This window comes from Castor canadensis, chromosome 13, assembly GCF_047511655.1.
Source record: "Castor canadensis chromosome 13, mCasCan1.hap1v2, whole genome shotgun sequence".
NCBI classification, from domain to species: Eukaryota; Metazoa; Chordata; class Mammalia; order Rodentia; family Castoridae; genus Castor; species Castor canadensis.
Window position 1 is genome coordinate 48,937,620 of NC_133398.1, and position 8,884 is coordinate 48,946,503.

The window sequence follows — 8,884 nt, forward strand, 5'->3', positions numbered from 1 at the left end:
TTGATGCTGTTATCTGTCTAGACTTCCTATTCTGTTCCCCTGATCTATCTTTCTATCCTATATTAATATGCTGCTACCTTATAGCTTTACAGTCAGCCTGAAATCCAGGAGTGTGCATCATCTAAATTTTCTCATCTTGTTCAAAAATCTCTTAGCGATGATAGATCATTTTTCTTTCCATTTTGTGTTAACATATCTATTACTATCCACCAAAACCTGTTTGTAATTTGGCATTGAATTGAAAATGCACATAAGTATTGAAAGACATCTTTAACAATTTGGAATCTTTGAAATTATTTTGGTTGTGCTGGGTTGGAGTACATTGAGTATTTACGAAAGTTCTTACAATATAGCAAATATATCGTACTTGAATTGACTCCCTCCACCATTCTCCTTTATTCCTTCTCCCCCACTCCTGGAATAGTTTCAACAGGTTATAATTTTTCCATTTACAAACATGTGTACACAGTATTTTCACCATATTTACCCTCCCACACTCTTTTCCCACCTCTTCTCCCCTCGCATTAGTACTCCTCCCATGCAGGACCTGTTCTCTGATTTTGTAAAAGAAAAAAAAGTGATACTTTTGTTTATTTAAGATAGCTACACAGGTAGTTTTGTTGTGACATTTCTATGTCACAATATGTATGTATTATAATCTGAATTGGTCCACTTCCTCTATTTTTCTTTTTTCTACCTTAGTCAACTTTCTTATGGTGGTTTTAATAGGTTTATAATTCTATATCCACTTTTGTATAGAGAGTACATCATCCATATTCTCTTTCTTAACTTCCTTCTTTTACCTTCCCCATCTCCTTTGTGACCTGTTTTTCATAATCTTGATGTATTTATATTAGATTTGTATTCCATATATGAGAGAAAACATGTGGCTTTTGGTCTTCTAAACATTTCTGTATTTATGTAAATATTTTACATTTCTCTCAACACTAATACAGCATTTTTATTATGATATCATAACTGTAAACTTTTTTAAGTGTTTAATATTTTTGATGCTATTATAAATATTTAATTTTTTGCTTGCTACTAGCGTATAGAAATACAGTAGGACCTTATATTGTATTATATTACTTAATTCTTTTATTAGTTCTAGTGCATACTTTTTAAAAAAATTACTATGGTTTTTTAAAATAAAAACAATACTCTTTTTTGTGAATGAAGATGGTTTAATTCTTTTTAATATATATGCCTTTTATCTCATTTCTTTCTATGGGACTGATTAGAACCTGCAGTATGATGCTGTTAGAAATAATGACAGAGGCCGGGAGCATTGTTCAAGTGGTAGAGCACCTGCCACAAATGATGAAATCAAATGCTTGACTTCTTTCTTTCTTTTTTTGTTTCTGGAAGTAGTGGGGTTTGAACTTAGGGCTTTGTGCTCACTAGGCACTCTAGTGTTTGAACCACATTTGCATGCTTCTTTTGTTTTTAAGTTGTTTTTTCAGGAGGGTCATACTTTCTGATAGTGCCAGCCTGAAACTGTCATCCATCTACCTATGCCTCCTGCATAGCTGGGTTTATAGGTGAGGACTATCATGTTTGGTTTATTGTTTGATATAGGGTCTTGTTAACTTTTTTTCCTGGGATGGCTTTAAGTCATGATTCTCCTGATCTCTGCCTCCCAAGTAGCTGGGATTATAGGTGTTAGACACTGCATCTGACCCTGCCTTATTTCTAAAGCAGATAAAGTTTTGATACCTCACTATTAACTTATGATGATGTCTCTATGTTTTCTGAAATTCCCTTCCATGCTTAAAAATGTGATTTTCTGAATTTTTTCACATAATTTATATGCATTTATTATTTTAATTTTTTAATGTTAAATCAATCTTACGTTCTTAGAGTAAACTCATGTAGTCTTTATGTCATACTAGTATTATTCTATTAGATAATTCATTTGGCTAAGTTTCAATAATTCTCAACTGAATTTTCTGAGAACAAAGAGAGAAAAGTGGAGATAGATAGAAGTGGAGATGGTCGTCTTGCTTGGGAGCAGACTCTAGTCCTTTGGCTTGAATATCTACTGCTTACCAACAACTGACAAAAAATTTCTTGGAGAATCAGTTCTAAAATCCAGGAGTGATGTGTTTAATTAGTCTACAATGGCTATACAAGTGACACTATATACTTTTAAAAAAATATATAACTTTAATAACTGTAGTAGAAAAGGTTTTGTTATTGTTATTCAAAGCATAAGAATAGCTGAAATATTTTCCCTCTGTAAAATAGGCACTCAACGAAGCTATGAGAGGTGGGAAAGACTGCTGTGGATATCTGAATATTTGTCTAGGACTTACCTTTAAAAACTCAGCATATTTAAAACAATGAGTCAAGGAAAAGAAGCAACCTAAATGGAAATTTAGGTCATAATGGCTGAAGAACTTCATGGAAAAATAATCAAACGAGGCTGACTCACATGATGCTTTCTGTTCCTTTCCTCTTGGGTCTTACCCAAAGCTGGCAGTACAATTTTTCTCTTCCAAAGTTGACCCATTTGTACATGGTGCTGATAATTATTTCAGTCTAAATTCAGTATTTTAAAAATCTTACAAGTTATGCACAGTGCTGCGTAAGACAATCATTACAGGCTTGACTATAAGTTTTTTATGAGACATCAAGTAACTCATTTGATAATGTATCTGTCTATGGAGCCTTCACTAGGCATCTGTCAGAGTCTCTGGCCATTTACTTTCCACAGATTGGCTACTAAGCTAGGAAAAGTTATATACCATATTCGTTTCTCTCATGAAATGGGCAAAAGTTTTTCTTAGAGTGGGTCATTTATATTTAAATAGGCCAGAACAGTTGTTGATAAAGGGAAAAGTTAACTTGGGAAAACTAATAGGTGAGAGAAAAAGAATTAAATCTTCCAAAGTACAACTCTTAAAGTGCAATTGAGCGACTAGATTTTCCAAAAGTCGTTTAGAAATTAAAAAGTAACCCATACAACACCACATAGTTTAAAACTCAGCAAAATGATAGTTTAATTCAGCAGATTGAAAAAGGCATATTTTCTAAGATAGTCAATATAATTTTGTGTACAGTGCAGTAGTTATAAGTATTACATAAGAAAATAGACATGCAGATATAAACCCAGCATACAAAGAAATGTGACCCAATAAAGTAACAACACAGTGAATCAAGGGGTCTGTGTTAAGATTGATAATTGGCAATTTGGTGAAGAATCAACAATTTCATTGCTTTTAAGGTTAAATTTTTTTACTAACTATTCATAACTATTCCAGATTAAGAAAGGTCATTATTGAAGGTTTATTGTAATGGCTTTACTGGTGTGGGTGTTGTTAATTGGAGTTGAACTAAGGGCCTTGAGCTTGCTAGGCAGGTGCTCTACCACTTGAGCCACACTTACAGCTCTTTTTGCTTTAGTTTTTTGATAGGGTCTCACATTTACACGTGGGCTATCCTGAATCACAATTCTACTATTTATGCTTCTTGTGTAGCTGGGATGACAGGCATTGGCTACCATGCCCAGCTATTGGTTTTGATAAGGTTTCATTAACTTTTGACCAAGCTGACCTCAAACTATAATCCTCCCAATTTCTGTCTCTTGGGTATGGAGCCTAGGTATTATGGTTACTTTTGAAAGGAAAAAACTCATGGAAATTGGTGCTGTGAAAGGAAGAAAGAATCAGTCACATAAAAGAAAAACTAAAGACTAAGAATGCATATCAAAAGAAGAAAAAATAGCCATGCGTCATTCAAGTCCATACAGATTATTAAGAGATCATCACATCTACAAAACAAGAAGTTATAGTTACACAAAAATAAAACAATTGGAATGTTGAAAAATATAAACATGATAAGTTAAACTTTATATATATATAATTTTTTGATGGTACTGGAATTAGAACTTCATGCTTGATAGGCAGGTGCTCTGAGTCATATCTCCAGCCCAAATGAGTACAGTATTAAAAGTAGACCATAGCAAACTTGAGTAGGCTAAAATTTAGGGTAGGCAGCTGAAGACTGAATGCCTGATGTATGAAGTAAACAGATCTCATACTGTGAAAAGAGAAAAATGAGAAAATTACACTAGAACTAGAATTTGTATAACTTGTTTAAGAAATGTACTAGCAAAAGTAAATAAAGGAAACGGAAAAGTACTAAATTAAAAATAAATGCTTTTTCATAACTGAATAAATCCTCAGGCTTTGAAAGAAAAAAGCCCAGTCAATAGTGGATGTGATGGTGATGTTGGTCAACTATCGAATTCATAAAATGTGGAAAATGGTATTGAGCAAAGACAATAGCAAAATTTAGAGTTAAACGATATTTAAAAGATTGGGAGTACAGTTGTTAACCTTAAAGACAATCAGTAAAATGTACATCTATGAAAGTAGAAGCATATTGTAAATATAATAAAAACCAGAAATTGAAACTCCAGGAGATTTCAACAAAATATGGGATATTGGAAGAAAAAGAAAGTGACAGCTTGCAAAAAGTATTTTTATTTGGAAAGAAAAGTTGTAGCTGCTGATTAATTCTCCATGTTGATGGAAAAATATGTTTAAATATTAAATAAATGTCTAATATAAATGCTACAGAAATAATTGTGGTGTCACCATCTTAGCACTGCATCACCTACTTCCAGACTTTTTGTACATGAAGAAGAAATAGGTCTGTCTTTTGGAATTAATTATTGTGATTTACACTGATCTTAATTCTGATTGATGTATTTCACCTTTTCTTTGAAAGGAAACATAAGTTCATCATACTTTTTTCTTTATGTCACTTGAAAATTTGCCTTTTTCATACTTTCATTAATTTTTTTAACCAATGACATAATGTAACAGGAGGCCATCATTTTTTCTGATTTCCTATTTCTTATTGATTATATTTTTTTTGACTAAATGGCATCCTATAGTAATATGTAAATGTTTATTATTTTTGCAATTCTGAAAAAGAACTGTATTTTCTCTCACACACATTAATAAATGTAGCAACCAGTCTATAAGTGTACAAAGTTTAAATTTCAATTATTCAAGGCAGTATGTTTGAGTACAAAGTTTCACTGTATTCTTGCATTCACTTTAACTGGGTCAATCTGACCCCTATTATTTCAAATACTCTGATACTTTTTATTAAGAAGATTTTACCTTTCTTCCTCTTTTACTGCACGGTTCTAAAATTTTGGCATAATTTGTCTAAGAGAGTGTATTTGAATCATTTATGCTGCTTAAGACTTGGTGGTTGGTGGGCCCTTTCCATTTGAGGATTATGCCTCTCAAACAGTATTTTGTTTGTGGGATTTAAAAAAATCTGCTCTTTTATTTATTTAATTTTATTTTATCATTTTTACATTTACTTACATGTATATACATTATTTGGACCACCCCCCACCACATAGCGGTTTTGATTGTTTGAGATAAAGATAGCTATACAGAGATATTCTTAGCATTGCTTCCGTGCACATGTGTATTGCAACCCACATTGGTTCATCTCTACTGGGCCTCTTCACTACTTCCTGGTCCCCAGCCCATAGTGGTTTCTGCCAGTTTAAGATTACTATATTCACTCCTATACATTGAGCACATCAACCACATTCAAGTTTTCATTTCCTTCCCTTTCCTTATTCCTCCCATGCTTTCCCCTTAGTGTGTAACCCATGTCCAATAATATTACTCCATTTGTTTCAGCTCTATAATCCTCATATGAGGGAGAACATTGATTTTTGGCATTCTGAGCCTGAGTAACTTCGCTTAAAATGATGTTCTCCAGTTCCATCCATTTACTTGCAAATGACAAAATTTCATTCTTTGAGGCTGAATAAAATTCCATTGTGTATAAATACCACATTTTCTTATTCCATTGTTTCCATAACTTGGCTATTGTGAATAGTGCTATAATAAACATGGATGTACAGGTGTCTTTGCATTAACCTTTGAGTCACATTCCTTTGGGTATATACCTGGGAGTGGTATTGCTGTATCATATGGCAGATCTATTTTTAGCTTTTAAAGAAGACTCCATATTGTTTTCAAAAGTGGTTGTATTAATTTGCATTCCCAAATGCAAATTCTGATTACTCATAAGAGTGCATTTAAGATGATTCATTTTTGTGGGGAGCTCAGAAATTAACAGCAGGAGTGTAGAAGAATCTGTGCAAGTGCATCTGTAAAGAACATGCATCCAACATCTCTTAGGAGATGAACCCCTATCACTACTGTTCCAAATGGGCTTTTCCACTTGATAATTATAAAGAAGAATGAAAAGAATTCACGTTATAAGAAGAAGGTAAAATTACCAATAGAACTATTATGGAACAAAATATAAAGACAGTAATATATAATGACAAAATAGAATTCTGTTATGTATAATAATATGTATAATACAGAATCTTAACTAAGAAAAGATGAAATAACCAAAAGCAACAGAAATAAAACTTATAAAACAGGTTAAAAAGATCTAAGACAAGGAGAAAAGTAGTAAATAACAAAAAGAAAAAAGTAAAGTAGGATAAATTGTTTAATAGTAATATAACTGTCTGTTAGCTGAGCAAATTAAAAGAATGTGGATGAATACAAAGCAGAATGGAACTGTTGGTGTTTATAAAGAGCTTTGCATAATTGTCCTCTAAAATTTGATAACACTTGATAGGTTTTACCTGAGAAAAATCTAACAATAGAAATCAAGTCACTTAAATGTTCTTTTCTTTTTATATTATCAAATATTTCAAAGAGAAATAAAACTTAGTTTTAGAAAAAATACCAAATATTTAAAATTTTAATTAACATTGCAAACATTTTTGTCACCACAAGTCAAATCTTGTTATTATTCATATTTGCTACAGATAGATTTGAAAAGTTATAAAGCAGATTAAACCTAGAGGTCTGCCTAAGACAGCTCATCTGCCTCCCTCATATTCTAGAAATAACTACTTATCTTAAGGTTGTTATATGTGTCATTAAATGAGTGTTTGCACTTTTACTACAGTGAAATATACACTTATAACATGTAATGATGGATTTTTGAAAATATGCTTAAATGGTAGTATAGTCTATTCATTATTTTGTAACTTACAACACTATGGTTTAAACTTTATTCATCGGTTGCTTATATGGCTAGGATATTCATTTCAACAGCAGTCTTTCATTTTGATCTTTGAACATATTATTTATTCATTTCCCTATTTATGGGTATTTAAGTTATTTAGGTTTTGCACATGATAGATAATATATAGAGAACATGTACATGTATACATTCATATATACATATTTAATGTATACATATATAAAAATGATGCAATTCGTTCTCTTTTTGTTTTTTCTCCTCTTAATCACCCACTAATGAGATTGTTTTGATAAACTTCTATGTATGGCATTATTGGATTATGCATAATTTGCCTTTTCACTTTACTGGATATCAAATTTTTATATACCATTGTTACCAATTTAAACTGTTAACAGAATAAATGCTTCCAGGTCTCCACACCTTCACTAGCTTTTAGTAACTCCTGTCTTTTATATTGATGCCAATCACCTAGACATGAGATATTAAATTATTGCTTGTAATTATATTTCCCTGAGTTATACTGAGGTTAAGCATTTTCCATTTATTCAACATCCTGTACAGTTTGTTTTCTGTGAATGAAGTGCTAAACATTCCCCAATTTTTAAAATTGGGTTTCTATACTTACCTGATAGGGGAGATACCATGATCATGAATGTGGTTTACCCAGGGCGAGGCTTATCCATTGCACTCCAGATGTGCTAACCACTGCGATTTCCCAAAATGTGGAAAATTCAACTGCATAATTTGTTGTAGTGGGGGACTGCATTCCTGCTCTCCTTTAAAAAAGAAAAAAAAGTTGGGTTGCTTGTCTTAATGATTCAAAAGAATTTTTATACTGCATCAATATATCTTGTTAATGTTGATACATACATTTTTGCCTACTATGTTGCCAGTTTTAAAATATTTTGTGAATATTTGCATACAATTTATATGCATGATTTTATAAATATCTGTGGTATATATTTTAAAATACAGATTTCAGTTATATATATGTTCCCATTATAAAGAATTCTTTGTTAGCTTTAAAGTTTCAGTTTTAATATTTAAATTTTTATAGTAAGTGGAATTGTTTTTAAGTGTATTCATGTAACTAATGTAATTTTTTCCATTTGAAAAGACATTTACCTAAGCATTTTTGGATAGCTCATGCTTTTTCTCACTGCAAGGGTTTTACATGCAACACCACTGCTCTAAAGTATATGTTCCTGAACTGAATATAGCTAGCTCAGCTCTTACTTGAGTAAGTTTTACATACCTATCAGCTTTTATATTAAAATCAGTAGTGTGTAGATTATTTATATCTATGTGATAATCAATATATTTGAATTCAGATGTACCATCTTGCTATCTGTCACACCTCTTTGTTTCTTTATCCTAAAATTAAAAAAAAATTATTCATTTATACACATGTGCATACATTGTTTGGGCCATTTCTCTCCCCTGCCCCTCACCCTGCTCCTTCTCCCCCCCCCCCCATTCCCCTCACTTCCAGGCAGAACCTGTTCTGCCCTTTTCTCCAATTTTGTTGAAGAGAAGACATAAGCAATAATGAGAAAGACAAAGTGTTTTTGCTAGTTGAGATAAGAATGGCTATACAGAGAGATTCTTAACTGACTTTTTATTTATATGATTGTTTGTGGAATAATTACACTCTGACTAAGTAAGAAACCTGAGGGATCTTTAGTCATAAATAATATCTGAAAATTGTACTGCATTATGTCTTTTTTCTGCTAAACTTGAATATTTTTTCTTGCTTGAATTTTCAGACTAATCCTTAGACAAGGCATGGGAGGATTTACCTATAGACCTCTGAAGTTCCCTCTGTCAAAATTCC

At 32.0% G+C, this 8,884-nt stretch overlaps 1 non-coding gene across 1 annotated transcript; it reads left to right on the forward strand.

Annotated features, from left to right (window-relative positions):
* The first annotated feature begins 7,667 nt into the window (after window positions 1-7,667).
* Window positions 7,668-7,831, forward strand: LOC141415845 (U1 spliceosomal RNA). Its single transcript, XR_012440801.1, has one exon. It is a non-coding gene; the product is annotated as a U1 spliceosomal RNA (small nuclear RNA).
* The last annotated feature ends 1,053 nt before the right edge of the window (window positions 7,832-8,884 follow it).